General features: G+C 42.2%; 1 protein-coding gene and 1 non-coding gene across 3 annotated transcripts in view; both read right to left on the minus strand.

The window, feature by feature from the left end:
• Positions 1-15,915, minus strand: part of btbd11a (BTB (POZ) domain containing 11a) — a 135,910-nt gene that overhangs the window by 57,210 nt on the left and 62,785 nt on the right. The gene's annotated exons all lie outside the window — the stretch shown is intronic.
• Positions 12,885-12,978, minus strand: trnai-uau (transfer RNA isoleucine (anticodon UAU)). The gene is made up of 2 exons: positions 12,941-12,978; positions 12,885-12,920 (listed from the first exon to the last, which is right to left on the minus strand). It is a non-coding gene; the product is annotated as a tRNA-Ile (tRNA).

Genomic DNA, 15,915 nt, shown 5'->3' on the forward strand with positions numbered 1-15,915 from the left:
TTGTGAACACATTAAATAAATATTTTTTAATATGAAATATGTATATATTAATATAAACCCATCCAATCAGCCTTAAATTACAATCTGCTCTACTTCAAATGCCATAAATTTGTCCAGATCTATTTCTGGCGCCTGTTATGATCACTGCTGCAAAATGTCTCAAACAGAAACCTGGACGGCTCGCTCACACTGACTGCAGCACTCAAAACTTAACTTGGCACAAAGTTTGATTTACTTTCTGACATATGTGATGGATGTGCCACTGTCAGGTGTAGACACAGTACTAAATAAGGACGGAGGCCTTCAGCACTGGGCGGAAAAATGTGTAAATATAAAAGAAGAAGAGATGTATGAGTCCAGTCACAGCACATTTATGATGTGCGAACGTTTACAATGTCAGCATGAGGGAGCTTTTAAAGTGTTACGTGTCCATAATGTGCACGAACAGATGAGCAGTGCAGTCCAATGACAACAGTCAACAAGAATATGGAAGGGACGTGGTTGCAGCTTAAAAGATTAATATTACTAAACATCTTCTCCATGTTTTACAAGGTGGTTTTAAAAGTAGTTTATTTTATTTACCTGATGGTGTATATATGTTTTAAATAAGGAGAAAAAGTCAAACAGTTCCTCCAACATCACTAAAGCGAGGTCTCGTTTCAGCTCTGCTGCTTTGAAGCACATCAGAGGAGGAGGCATCAAGTCGAAGGCTGTGACTGACAGGTGGGCCTACTGTACATTCCTCACACACTGAGATCAATCTGACCTTCACAGAGCCACATTTCCTGAGGAAGAGGAAGAGGAGGAGGAGGAGGAGGAGTGAAGCTGACAAACAAAGCCTGGTTTATACATGAACTCCTGCATGAATTAAACATGCAGACAATTCCAGGAACTCTCAGCAAACACCTTCTGAAATACCAACAAGCAGGGAGCGCACAACCTGAACCATAGTGAAGTCAAAATAAAAATAAACTTGTCAGCCTGCCCACGCATCATGCAGTGCCTCCTGTGGCTCGACTAGAACGTACATTTAAAAATTTCTTATAGTGAGGAACTTGTAGAAAAAGTGCTCACGGTCCTTCTGACAGTAAAGGTGCATCAGCGCTGCAGGTCATGTGGTTCAGTGCATTTATAAGCTTTGCTGATTGAGTGGTCTAAGATAAAAATACATCCCGTTACCACAAGCCAAACATAATAAAAGGCTGTTATTTTAGTCCTCGGAAACAGCCACTGTGTCCGTAGAACTGAGGGCCAGACTCCAACCTTATAACATGAACGTTTGTGGCTGAATTGATCATCATACGTTCTATTCTGGTGAACCAGCGAGTGCAGCCATGTGTCGCATCTGGGAAGATGTAAATATGAGTTTGTGAAGATGTGTTGTAGAAGAGACGGCTGCCACATACTGTAAAAACACAGCACAGCTGATTTCTGCCTTGTTTTCTCAGTCTCGTCCAGACTCTTAGAAATCTGAAAATCAGTCTTTTACTTGAATTTTTGAGATCATTTGTGGAGCTTTTGTGGACTACTTGCTGCATCTTTCAGTGATGTGTTTCTGCCTCTGTGGTTGCGTCTTGTTTGTATTTTGTCTTCTGTTTGGAGAAAACAGCTCGCCTCACTCCTTCTTCCCTCCCTCGTTGTAGCACAGTAGGTGTGGGTTGTGAAGTGGTCCTCGCGTTGGCCCATGATGCTTCACTGCACTTCTGCAGAGCCAGGTAACTAGGCAACAGCCCTGCCGGTCGGCGGAGGTGGGTTTGCAGAGGATGCTGCAGGGAGACTGTGACTTTTGAGAACCTCCTCTTACGTCACTGTCATAGTGGAAGACGAGGGGCTTTTGCCAGCAGCTGGGTCATGCAGGCAGGGATGTTTTTTTCATTTCGTTATTTTGATTTTTTTTATTCCTGTGAAGAAGGAATCTCCTCACTCTGCAGTTGTATCGGTACTGACAGGCTGAGGCTTGTCGTTTTCTTGGCTGTCCCAATCAGCACCCCCACAGAGCGAGTCAGGCCGCCTGCCATATGGTGCAGGTTAAAAAGAACCGAGCTGAGGGAGTTTCTGCCTCGAACTGGGTCACCAAGATTGCTGGCTTATGTTGGGGATGACAAACACACCTTAACCCACTGCATTACAACGTGTTTTATTAGAAAGCAGAAGAAAGATCTATGTGTTTGTAAATAAATAATTACTTTATGATGATATGTAGGTGTGAGTAATCCACCCATCCATTTATTTGTTTGTTAGTTTTAATGAAACTTTAGGGAATTACTCATGTTAATGCTGCAGTGTTTACAGGTCAGAGTTATGAATTTTAATCAGGAGTCACGTCTCTCCCACTGTGCATGCTGGAAAAATTCAAATTTAATGCTGCATCATCAGCAGACTGCACGCCATGTTGTTATAAAAAAATGATAAGGACTGCTGTGAAGAAAAAATTTTACTTTTTTTTGGTAGAATTTTTACAAATCTCTGTCCAGATTTACCTCCTCCACCCACTGTACAAAGGTGAGGTCAAAATATCTTGCACATGTCTCTGCCTTGTTGGAAAAAGACGCCATCTTGGAGCCCGATCAAGAGGTGAAGCTGCACAGTCCCTGTTCCGATTACACACCAACCAACTTCCATGCCGAGCACATGTTTCTCTCACCTCCTTGCAAAGCTTGACTTCACTATTGGCTACTGACCACACCATTACTTCCTCCTTTTTCAGCCAACAACATTTTGGATCTGTGTCCAGCCATTAACATGACGAAGGCGGGGTTTAGTCCACATGTGTCCTACGAGGGATGAAGCCTCTTAGAGCATCTCAAAGCACTCAAACAATAGCTTCCCTCAGAAGAATTTCACTGCACAACAAGTTCTGCAGTGATGGACTGGTGACCCGTCCAGGGTGTACCCCGCCTCCCACCCAAAGCTAGCTGGGATAGGCTCCAGCTCCCTGTGACCCTGCACTGCGGGACAAGCGGGTTAATAGAAGATGGATGGATGGATGAACAAGTTCTGCAGCACCTGTTTGAAGCAGCGTGGAATAAATAACAGCAACATCCTTTAGAAATCTATATGGAGGTGGTTGTGGACCATGGCGAGTGTAAGGCTTCCAGCAACAAAGCTATGGAGACACTGTACAACATATCTGTAAAAAGAGAGGAAGACAAATAATTTCCCGTCCGCTGTGTGCAGAAAGCGATCTGTTATTGTCTCGCTGACGAGTGTAGTTAACTGACTGACCCACAGCTATTCAGGATCTCTGAGGGAATTCCACACTGGCAACCAATCTGACAAACACCACGCTGAATGCAGGAACTATTAATAACAACTCTGGCAAAAGCAGCATGCAGCTTTCTAGTAGCTCCATGATGACACCCCGAGAGGGAGATTTCAATCCCGGAGCACTCATACAGCATTCTGCCGACATTATTGTGCCTCTCGTATGATCTTCCTGCTGTCAGAAGCTCACTCATGTTTGAACAGAAGCCCGATGTGATCATTTTCACAGCTTTCTCTCTGTGTGTCTTTATCAACGTCCAACAGGCTTCCATTGTTCTGAGCGTGATATCAGACGTGACCTGCAGCCAGTCGCCGTGACCACGGACTGATTTAATGCTTCTGCTCTGAAACACCTAGCTCCATTAGCATTTATATGAGGACTTCTAATAATGTGCCTTCTCTAATAGGTGTAAGACATCAAGTGTATGATCATCAATACATTATTATTAATTATCCAGCTTGCCCCAGACTTTTACAATTTGAAAATAATGACCGCACTCGATCACTAAATTTGAAACTAATGAGCAGTATGAATATTTATTTTTTAGGGGAAGGCAGGTACAGCAACAGCTACTCTGTTATTCTGCAGCTAATGATGCTAAAGTCAGAAAATCCATTAACAAGTGTGCTAACTGCTGAGGTGTAATGATGCATGATACATCCTGTTTAGCTTAGCATAGTATAGAGACAGGAAGCAATGAAAGAAGGTACCTTAACTTGTGGTAAGTACAGTCATCCTGTAATCATGCTAAGCTAGCAAATCTCAGGTCCTTCCCACACAGAACTCTAGCACACTAGCTAGTTTAGATTCTGTTAGCATCGCCAGTCGATTGTATTTTGTACGTAGCTACAAAACAGATAATTAATAGGGACAGAAATGGATGACTACCCTGTGCAAGACTGACTTTATGAGACACAAAGATGCTATTAATTATTTTATTAATCCCTTACATAAAGCTTTTATTTGGAGATGATCAACTCCTGATCTGCTCTGGCTTCAGCATAATTAATGCCATTTGTACCCATGATTATGTTTGTATTTTCATATTATTTGGACATATATACATGCAGGTGCATTGCAGTGTTTTATAAATCATGATATCTATATTGCTTATTGAATCATGAGTGTATTAACCCCAGATTGGCTTTATAAAAACAATAACTTCGCAGCAGCTGAGGGGAAAGCTGTAAAAAAAAACCTCCTTGTTTCCTGTGTAATCTGTGTGGATTGGCAGAGGAGATTGATTCTTCAGTTTGTCCCTCTGAGCCCTGAGATTTGACTCTGCAGCGCTCGCTGTCCATCATTCGGGCTCATCAAGGTGGCACTTTATATATTTTTTAGGTTGTTATTAGTAAAGGAGCCCCGTGGCGGCCCCGACTGTAGCACCTTCCCCTTATTGTTTTTCATCTCTTTTGGTGGCCTCGAGATGAAAAGAGTTTACCGAGCATGAAAACTGATGACCTATTTCATTCACCATAATTCCAGGAGAGGAACAGTTCTAATAAATTAGCCTGGCAGAGCTTTGTGCTTTCTATTACTGAATACTCTGGGCGGAAATGCAGAGCGTCAGTCAGCCTCTTTGGGACAATATCTGCCTGTAATGCTGCAAGCCACACTCCTGCTCTCGGTATAGGTGTGCACCAAGGAGACGGCAGAATGAATGATTTGATTTGAAAGTAAATCAGGACAGCTTAGACGAGCTGAAAGGAACAATTGGGGATAATCTCCCTTTCACCGCCGAGTTAGAATATCCTTCATTTCCGAGGCCTCGCCTTTCTCTTTGCCTCTAAAACGATGTTACTGCAGCACTCGAGCAAACGCCACACCTTTGTTGTCATTTACTGAGCCTCTCTCAGCCTTATAATCCTTGCATCATTTGGTAAAAGGCTGTTTTCTCTTAGCTTTCTGATTCCTTTGTCTCTTTCTGCAGAGTCATTACAGACTCACGTGGAAATCTGGTAGTTTCCCTAAACACACTGCCCGTGATTTGGAAGCAAACTGCTGCTGTCTGTGATAACGTCACATATCCAGGAGATATCAGGTCCGTTTCATTTATCCTTAATAAATCCTTCATGACACTGACAGCATCTGCAGACTGCTTTAAAGTTGTGTCACAGATTAAAATGTAGCAATAAGCCGAGGGACTTTTATCAGGTGATGCTGCTATTCATCAGTGTCCTTCAAAATAAAAGCACCTAGCGCGCAGGAAGCTGCTAGAAATTCCAAAGGCTGCCAGTTCAAAGGTCAAATAACAGCATGTTATTTAATCATTTCTCTTATGTAGAATTAAAGATGAAGAAAAGCTAAACTAGGAGTTAGCAGAGGGATGATGTTAATTAGTTGGCTGAAATTTGGACTCTGAGGAAGAGGAGTAAGAGCCTGAAATGCCAAATTCAACATAAATGGAAGCGAGATGTGTTACTGCCAATTAGGCTGCACAAAGAGACACAAGGATGTGTTTCTTGAAGCTATAATACAGCCTGACTGATGCAAGAAGTTTGAGGCCAAAGCTCACTTCTTTGCAATACATCTGTAGTAAAATATTATACATCATATAATGTATAAACATGTTTTTCATTAACTTTATTTACATCATTTTCACTTTCTTAGTTTAGTGTTCCGTAACATCTGTTTGTTAGTGAGCAAGCTAGCCAGCTATAATACCAGTGAGTGTGTGTGTGTAATAAATGCATTGACATATCACACACATAACAATAACAGCAGCAGACCTGCAGCTCCCCTCAGCTCTGCAGAGCTCCATAACTCATATTTCTCACTCTGTGCTGCTCTCATAGTGTCATTGTTGCCTGAAGGTGTTTTCTGTGGAAAAAAAAAAGCTCTATAGCCAAATATACGCACAGACCAAGTGTTCATCAGAAGCAACATTCAGGGCAACCACTGTAATTACTGAACTTTTCAAAGTATTTATGCTGAAACCGTCAGAACTTCCCAGCCCACAAAACACAGCACCTTACACTAAAATTAGCCCTGTGATGGCTCTCCTGATAGCTTCTTATTAGATGAAGCAGGAGGCTCTGAGTGTAGCTGGAAGGCGGCTGGATGCTGCTGAAACTAATGAACTGAGACAACAGGAAACTACAGAGCACAGCCTGATTAGAAATACAGTGCAGTGCAAATGTTCTACGCACTTTAGTGTTCTAATGTATGAACTAGAGCCAGATTTTCAAACAACAACATCAGAAAAAGGCTGACATATCTCCTGTCAAATTTGTAATATTGTCATATTCATGGGTGAAGCAACCCACATGTGCACCTGCAGCAAAAGAGCTGGTGCTGTTTTAAAGGCAAAAGCTGCAGATAGAAGAATGCTGAATAAGCTGTTCATCCTCCACCCACCGAGGGAAGAGCAGTTGCCAATTAAAAGTCAGAAGCAATCAGGCTTGACGCTGGAAAGCAGAGTTAAGGACGAGTGTTGACAGTTGTGTTGCAGAATTCATCATGCAAAATAAAATCTTTCACCTAACATCAGTCAGTGTGAACAGTCAGACGACTATCTTTCAAAGTCTCCATCTTTGTGTGCACACACTCGCTGCATTTTTCCTCAAGTGCACCGGAGGAGTCTAGCTTATGTAACGCCATCCAATTAAGGAGCAGGGTCAGCTGGAGGACCAGTTGTCCACGCACAGCAGCAGCAGCAGCGGTGGAGGCGGTGCTCCTCTCAGGGTGCGGCGAGCGCGCCTGGCACAAGTCAGGCTTCCAGCCGCAGGAGGCGGACAGGAAGTCTGCCTGTCTGGCGTGGCGGGGCTGACCTCAGCCACAGGGTTAGTGTCAGATATACATAGATGATCCGTAAATACACAGCGAGGAAGCCGAGGATGTGGCTTCAGGAGAGGGAGGCAGGGGTCCTCAGCGGGGGGATGGAAAATTAATTAGCAGCAGGCTAATCAAAGCTAATGTAAGGAAGCAGCTAAGGGTGGTGGACAAACATATATCGTGTCTTGCCCAAGAACACACAACAGTGACTAGGGAGGAGTTGGGATTGAACCACCAACCTTCCGGTTATTGGACAACTCTGCTATATATATCACCATGTATACAGACACTTTCCTAGAAAGTTCGTACTTCTTTGCACAACAATGTAAATAGAGATTTACCTAAAAGGTTTCTATTTAATTTATTTACTTATATATTTAGCGTGGCAGCATTTACTGAGAATAGCAAAAAAAGAATTTAATTGAAGTTATTATATGAAGTAAAATGTTTCCACTAAGCCCCGCCCCCAATAATGGCTGACGTGCAGGCACAGTGGTGTTTTCCTGTTGATGACGGGCTCTGAGTTCTCCAGTTGTTCTGTCTTATTGAGGTCAGAGAACCTCAGTGAACAGTAATCTGTTTGATGCTGTTTCCCTTCATTATTCAGAGGAAAACACACACATAAGGCACAGATCCTCTCCTCTCACAGAAGTGAGCCAACTTTTTTTTTTAATGTTAATATCTGTAAAGGTGCTGAAATGTTTCAGAGCCCCCCTGCCGTGCAGCACGGCCCTGCACGGTTTCTAGCCACAGTCATCCATATTGTACAAGTCAAACAGTGCAAATCCTCCAGTCAGAGCGCTCTTTTAAATGTTGCCGTACACATTTTGCTACTTGGCTTAAAGCTGCAGGCAGGAAATGAAAACAAATGGTGCGACACCATTAGCTTTCTTGGAGTATAAATATTTCACTTTGAAGGTTTTACATCTTTGCTTCAGAAGGATCTTTTTTCCTGCATCTTACACTCCTGTCCTAAATCCACTGCTATTACTGATCTGCCCCTACATACCCCGAATGGGTGGAGGCTTTACATAACACCCACTCTCTCTCTCTCTCTGCAAACACACACACACACACACACAAACATACAGGACTGAGAGCAGCTAGAAATGTACCACAGCTCGGCCAAAATAGAACAAACCCCTTAAATAACCCTGGTCATTGTATGTTGGTGTTAAAAAAAAAAAAACAGGTCTGTGTTTTTAGAGGCAGCCATTAATCTGTCGAGAAGAAGAAGAAGAAGAAGAGGGCTGCTCATGTTATGGCCACAATAATTAACTCATATCCCTGTGTAGAGGTGTTCCTGTGCCCTGTGCATAACCTTTATCTGACCAAAAACAAGAAGAAGAAGAAGAAGAAGGAAAGGAAGGAGAAGAAGAAGCCTCTGGCTACAACACTTTTCATGTAAACCTATCCATAAAGGTAACCTTCGCTTACATCCGTGCACATTAGACATTTCAAACAGCAGACATTATTTTCTGATACAGATCTTTGCCTTCAGGGAGTAAATTATCTAACACTGAATCTCAAAGCAGGAGATGAAAGAAAAAAAGGGTTCGGTGAGCAGTTTGGACTCTTTTCAAGTATCTCATTTTATTCTGATCAATTTTCCACAGAATGCCTTTTAATTCTCTAAAATGTTGCGCTAATCCAATTTGCTGACATGCTGGTTTACGGCAGTCTGAACCCCCCAAGGGGAATAAAAGAGCCTCAAGGTTTGCTGTGTGCTCCACAGAAATCAAAATTCACTGGTTGTTTCAGCATCGTACCTCCTGCACAGGCAGTTTGTGTTTATTTTGCAGGTACCATTAAGTAAAACGCCTGAAATCCAACTTTAAACTGCTGATGAGCCTTCTGTTGTTGTACCTCTAATAAGATTCCTCTAAACTATAAAGACAAAGAAAAGGTGGCCACTAGAATGCTCCAGTTAAAAGGATCATTTGAACAAAATAAACAACAGAATAGCTTGAGACTAAAACCAACAAAAATGGCTGACACAGTTGACTTACACAAAGTTACACAAATGGTGGGTATAGGGAGGCTTACCCTGTTTGTGTCGCCTAGTCTTAACCAGTAGTTTTGTTTCTTTTCACCCAAATCCAGCAACTAAACAAGCAAAAACAAAACAGCTGACAGTGTCAGGGGACTCGAACCTCAGACGTCTCAAACAGCCCTATAAATAAGACAGATTCAGAGACAGAGGACAGTATAAAATATAAAAGACATGTTTTTTTTGTCTTTTTATAGTGGTAAAAGTTATTAGTACTGACATGAATGATGGCTCCCCTTCTTAGCTATTCTCTCCAAAGGCTCAAGAAGAGGTGAATTATTCATTAGCATATCACATTAATAATATATTGAACGCATGTTGGTTTAATAAGGACACATCTCCCTTCAGTTATTCCAACATCTGACACAGTAATGCCATCCGATGGACCAGGAAATACAGGCCTTTAGGATTCTGATGAACAGTCATACAGCCAGTGAGCCGCACTAAGGCTGAAGTCAAAATCAATCCAGATTAGCATGTGCTTGATTAAATTGGCAAGAGTAATTAAGCTGCTCAGTCAAAAGGACGACAGGAGTAAAAGTGAGAAAAATCTTCACACTGTTTGGAATCAATCCAGACGGACTCCCTTCCTGCAAACTGCAGACTAATTCTGAGCTGCTGAGAGATGAAGGACGACAGGAAGGATCCTTTACACTTTTCATCGACGCTCCGCTGAGTTTAAAACCCCACCCCCAGCTTATGAAATGAACAGAGCACAGCGTGTGTGATCAAATAGAATAGAATCCTCACTGCAGCAGATACATATTGCACTGTAATAATAACAGGTTACAGGAGCCACAGTTTAAGTTTACATAGTGTATCCCAACTGAGAATCATAGCTGTCACGTCTTTTTAAAATACTTTAATAGCAGCATCCAAAATGGCTGCCAACTGAGGTACGGATATTTTTATTTGAATGTGTGGGCTGTAAGAACTGTGCTGTATGGAACTTTATTCTTAAATTGCCAGTAAAGATAAAGACTCAGATATACCTGTGCAGATGCAGCTTCACAATAAAGCTAACTGTCTTTAGCTATGTTAGCAGCTACCAGTGGCTAAAATTCTCAAAGCACGCAATCAAGTAGGCTTTAATGCTGAAGAGAGTTTGCTAATTAGCAGAGAGAAAAAAGCAAAGAACACAGTGTTAATTTTGGCAGCAATTTCGGATTTAGTTTTTATTTTAGTCTTGTGACTAAAATGTCATTTGATTTTAGTCACGTTTTAGTCATCAACATTTTTAAAGTTTTAGTCTAGTTTTAGTCGACTAAATATCAAATAATTTTAGTCGACTAAATCTGCCGTGGATTTAGTCGACTAAAATTCTATGATATATATTTTTCATGAAATATTTAAGGTTTGATTGTGCAATAAAAACAGGCACAGCTTTAACTTGTGTTATTTGAAACAAACATCTCTTTATTTACCGGTAATTGCTATTACCTTTTCACAAAAGCAGCAGTGAACAGTGAGCTGCTCTCCCTGAATACACTGTTCAGTCATGACCTTCTTCATGAATACTCCATAACTACAGCAAAACACTTCAGTGACAACTTAGAAACAGGTCGCATGCTGTAAAACCATCAGCAGCGGTGTCTTCATTTATAGATTTTGTCACGTGTGTCTTTGAACGGAAGTTAAGATGACTCGTCTGCAAATGTCGCTTCAGGTTTATTGTTTTTACCGCTGATAGTCGCTCCGCACGGTTTGTAAACCGTCTTGATTGTCTTGAAATTAAACGTGTCTGTGTGTCTGTTCTCCTGTTCTGTGTGACCATGCATGAGTACGCCTTCTTCCAGCATCGCGGCGCAACGTCCTTACACAGAGAGAGCACTTCTGATTGGCTCTCTGCCGCCGTCTACTGATTCGTCCCTCCCTTTCCACAAACAAAATTTGCTCTGATTGGATCTCGTCTCCATCAATAATTTCGTCTCGTTTTTATTCGTTGACGAAAGTGTCAATCCATTTCGTCTTCGTTTTTGGCACCGTGCGTTAGTTTTTATTTAGTTATCAGCAAAAAAAGGTCGTTAACGAAAACTATGACGAAAATGATTCGTCAACAAAATTAACACTGAAAGAACAAAAGTTAATCATATCCCTCAGCTTGCCTGGGAACACTCTGTTTCCTCCCTCTGCAGCAGCTTTCTGAGCTGAGGGCCTGCTACAAAAGTCCCTCCTTCCACCTCAGCTTCACTCACTTCACTCACTCTCTTTGCCTGTATCTGGAGTTTAGGTAGACTACAATTCTACCAGCATGGTGATGGTCTACCAGGGACGTGATGGGTGCTGACCTTGCTGTGGCTCCTGTGCTCAGATGCTGCAGAAAGCCTGTGCATTTTTCAGCAGCTCCCTCACTAAGGAGGCAGAGTCTTTCAGGAGGAAGTCCTTGGAGAGGGTTTAACTGAACTTCTCTGTAGTGCTGCCTCTCTCTGCCTGTCTCCTGTGCCCAGTAAGTAGCAGTCCATATCAACCATTCCAGCTGAACAAACATTGTCACTGGTGTTGGTATCAGATCAATCTGCTCTCACAGATCTTCTGCCTCTCAACAACCCACTCCACAGAGTGTGTGAGAGGAAGTGTGCCTCTGATTAAAGCCAGCCCCTCTGAGCGGTGACCGGGCCTGACCGTGGCAGCGCTCCAGATCTGCTGATGAGGACGCTCCGCTTCGCTCTGTGATGGGAGGAGGAGGAGGAGGTTTCTCTGTCTGAGGGGTATCTCCTTTGTCTATAAACATTTTCCTCTTCATGTTCTGGCCTCAAATTCACCTGGCAGCTCGCTTAGCAAGTGTTGTTACTGCCAAAGTAAAAGCAGCTCTGCTTTACATGCTCTCTGTAGGCACTCAAGAATAAGCACCTTCAATGGGTGGCTGGTTATATTCAAGAAAAAAAAACATTTCTTTTAATTAGCAAATGAATTAATGTATGATTCCAGACTGTCCTGTACTGCAATAACACGCATCAGTACCTGTCAAATCATTTCTGCAGACTAATTTAGATTCAGCATGGCGGGACTGGACTCAATTTTCAGATGAAAAGTTTAGAAATTCCCCCGTGCAGTTTAAAAACCTTAATCAGGCTGCACGGTTAAAAGTCCTGCTGCGCTTTTAATTTCCCAGTGTGAAGAGTGGGTTATGTAACTGTAACCTGTAACTTAGGAGGATGATGAGGAAGGTGTGATCTGGATCTGTCAGGGGTAAAAAATCAGAGCTGATTAGGGGGCAGAGTCACCAGCCAGAGACAGATGAGGGATGGGATGCAATCCTTCGTGTCTATAATGCATTCAGGGGCCCTGACCCAACATGTGGCTTCACTGCACACTTGGTGAAAGTAAATTTAGGGGTGTAAGTGCACAAGGGACCACAGCTGTTGGTACTTGTGCAAGGATAAGGACAAAACATATAATGCGAGTGAAGTCCAGTCGTGACCAGGATGACTCAGTGATAACCCTGTACATAAGTGTTTCTGTGCCCTGTGGGTAGCCCCTCATCCTCTGCCCTGAACTGTATGAAACTGGGTGTCAGCTTGTCTTTACTTCAAAAAGATAACAACAAAAGAAAGTGACGTTCTTTCAGATCATATTTTGATATGTGTGTAAAAATGTCTATTTTTGACCATAAACAAAACGACAATTTCATTCATCATCACTCGTTCCAGCTTCCTTGTTCTTATCTGCTCGGCAACAACCAACCTAAAAAGTCACAATAATTACAGGGATTCTGGGTAACCAGAATCAGAATTCTTTTATTTATCCTGAGGGAAAATTATTTAAAACTTAATAATAATCCCAGAGGATTAGTTTTGCTCCAGGTGAGGCTTGAACTCACAACCTCGGCATTGCTCTGCAGATCACTGTCTTATAAGTACCGCGCGCTGACCGATTGCGCCACTGGAGCTTAGTAACAGGCTTGGGAAAAGTAAGGTCTGCAGCTTGTTTGGAAGGGTGAAAGGGGTGCTGAGGATCAACACTTGGAGAACTGGGGCAATTTACGGTCAGAGGGGAACTGAAAGGCCAGCAGTGGACCACATCCATGACCTAATTCATCACAGAGCTGGATATTAGGAATGTGTCCATGCAGTGGTCCATGGTGTAAGCACGCTGGGTCCTGAAAGATCACTGGTGACTTCATGGCTTCTTTCACTGGATGTTCGAGGAAGGGCTCTGTGCTCCGTTCCTGCTGAACTGTGTGTGCACAGAAGGAGACTGTGCTTCTGCATGCTTTTACCTGCCTTGCAGTAGCTGTTAAACATTTCCAAGCCTGTGCCCTGCTTTTGACCTCAGTATACGTTCACTGACATCATAATATCCCCCACACGTCCTCCATGTCAGAGTGCTGTGCAGTGGCCTTTGTAAAAGCCGCTCTGGATCTGCAGCGTCAGAGCTGTCTGTGTTTGATCTGCTCTTATCAAGGCGGACAGGAAGGCGCTCAGGTCAGAGGTGGGTGATAACAAAGGTCTGTGATCAGCAGTGTTAATTTTGTTGACGAATCATTTTCGTCATAGTTTTCGTTAACGACCTTTTTTTGCTGATAAAAACGAGACGATAACTAAATAAAAACTAACGCATGGTGCCAAAAACGAAGACGAAATGTATTGACACTTTCGTCAACGAATAAAAACGAGACGAAATTATTGATGGAGACGAGATCCAATCAGAGCAAATTTTGTTTGTGGAAAGGGAGGGACGAATCAGGAGACGGCGGCAGAGAGCCAATCAGAAGTGCTCTCTCTGTGTAAGGACGTTGCGCCGCGATGCTGGAAGAAGGCGTACTCATGCATGGTCACACAGAACAGGAGAACAGACACACAGACACGTTTAATTTCAAGACAATCAAGACGGTTTACAAACCGTGCGGAGCGACTATCAGCGGTAAAAACAATAAACCTGAAGCGACATTTGCAGACGAGTCATCTTAACTTCCGTTCAAAGACACGTGACAAAATCTATAAATGAAGACACCGCTGCTGATGGTTTTACAGCATGCGCACTGTTTCTAAGTTGTCACTGAAGTGTTTTGCTGTAGTTATGGAGTATTCATGAAGAAGGTCATGACTGAACAGTGTATTCAGGGAGAGCAGCTCACTGTTCACTGTTCTTTTGTGAAAAGGTAATAGCAATTAAATAAAGAGATATTTGTTTCAAATAACACAAGTTAAAGCTGTGCCTGTTTTTATTGCACAATCAAACCTTAAATATTTCATGAAAAATATATATCATAGAATTTTAGTCGACTAAATCCACGGCAGATTTAGTCGACTAAAATTATTTGATATTTAGTCGACTAAAACTAGACTAAAACTTTAAAAATGTTGATGACTAAAACGTGACTAAAATCAAATGACATTTTAGTCACAAGACTAAAATAAAAACTAAATCCGAAATTGCTGCCAAAATTAACACTGGTGATCAGGCACTGAGCGCACTCTGATGAGGCAAAGGGAGTGGCAACAAACCCCTCCCAGCAGCTTCTGGCTTCCGTGTTATGAGGTGGAGGTTTACAGGAGATTGGGCACAGATCAAAATCTCAGCTTCTTCTTCTTTTGGATCATTTTTCTGCAGTCTCTGTCTCGACTTATATCTGTGGACCTGCTTTAAAGTCAGCTGGACGTGTGGGGATAAACGAACCAAAACTCCAAATCACACATGCTGCAGTCTGTGTGAAAAATCCCTCAGCTTCACTCGCTTATTGACAATGTATGAGGTAAATAACAGAGATAGTTAACATAATAGTCTTATACCGCATCATCTTCTGTTTGCCAAGTGCCAGCACAGAGAAGCAGCTTCACTGTGTTTTGCAGGGATTATATATTCATAGGTTTCAGGGATGCTGGTCTGCTGCTGAAAAGAGCTGCCAGTACACTTGAAATAAACTCATTTAAATTGGTTTCAATGCTGAATAAATGCTGTTTGCAGAACTAAAGTTCACTTTTCAGCTCCGCTGTCTGTCCTTCAGTTGTGTCTGGATTCAAGGGGATTCCAACACATCCAAGACATGCCACATTGCGTCGATAATACATCCACCAGATAGATGCATGGTACAGATAGACATCTGTACAAACATATGATTGCACCATCAGCCTCCTAATCCAGACTATAATAATCCTGTGATCGCATGTCAGGATATGCATCCAGATGAGGTGAATGTTAGTTTGGCTGGTAGTGTTACATAATTAATTATTTTAACATAATCAGTGATGAGAAGTGTTGGGAAGAATACTTTTAAAAAGTATTCAGTTACTGAATACAGACTACATGCCCTAAAACGTAATTTGTAATGTATTCCGTTACATTACTCAGTCTGAGTAACGTATTCTAAATACTTGGAATACTTGCACATTGAATTGCATTTTAAGTGATTGAATGCAGCGATCAGCCCCTGTTTACTACAAAGGACGCTATAAAACATTCAATAAAACCTGTCCAGACTGTTACAGCTGACTGCATCACATCAATGTTATTCTATTGAGAGAAACTGAAAAAAAAAACCGTAATGATGACAGAATAATATATTTTTTAAACAAAGCAAAGTCATTTTACACACAGAAACAGTGTTTGAATACGTACGTCAAACAGACTCATGTATAAAACCAGCTGACTGCAAGCAACACGTTCGTACTTAAATGTTAATCAGCCTCCGTACGGAGTTAGCTAACAGCAAACAGCTAACTAATTCACTCCTTCAAGTGACGCTAACAGTGTACCGGCATCATGACTGAGGAGCCTTAAGCACACAGTGCTTCATCCTAATCCTCAGACTCTGACCCCCAGCTGCTCTGTCCTCTCTGTCGCCCGCAGCTTTCTGTCCAGTTTGCCGACATGAACCAAAAACTTT

The sequence above is a fragment of the Parambassis ranga genome, chromosome 2 (genome assembly GCF_900634625.1).
Source record: "Parambassis ranga chromosome 2, fParRan2.1, whole genome shotgun sequence".
Lineage (NCBI taxonomy): Eukaryota > Metazoa > Chordata > Actinopteri > Ambassidae > Parambassis > Parambassis ranga.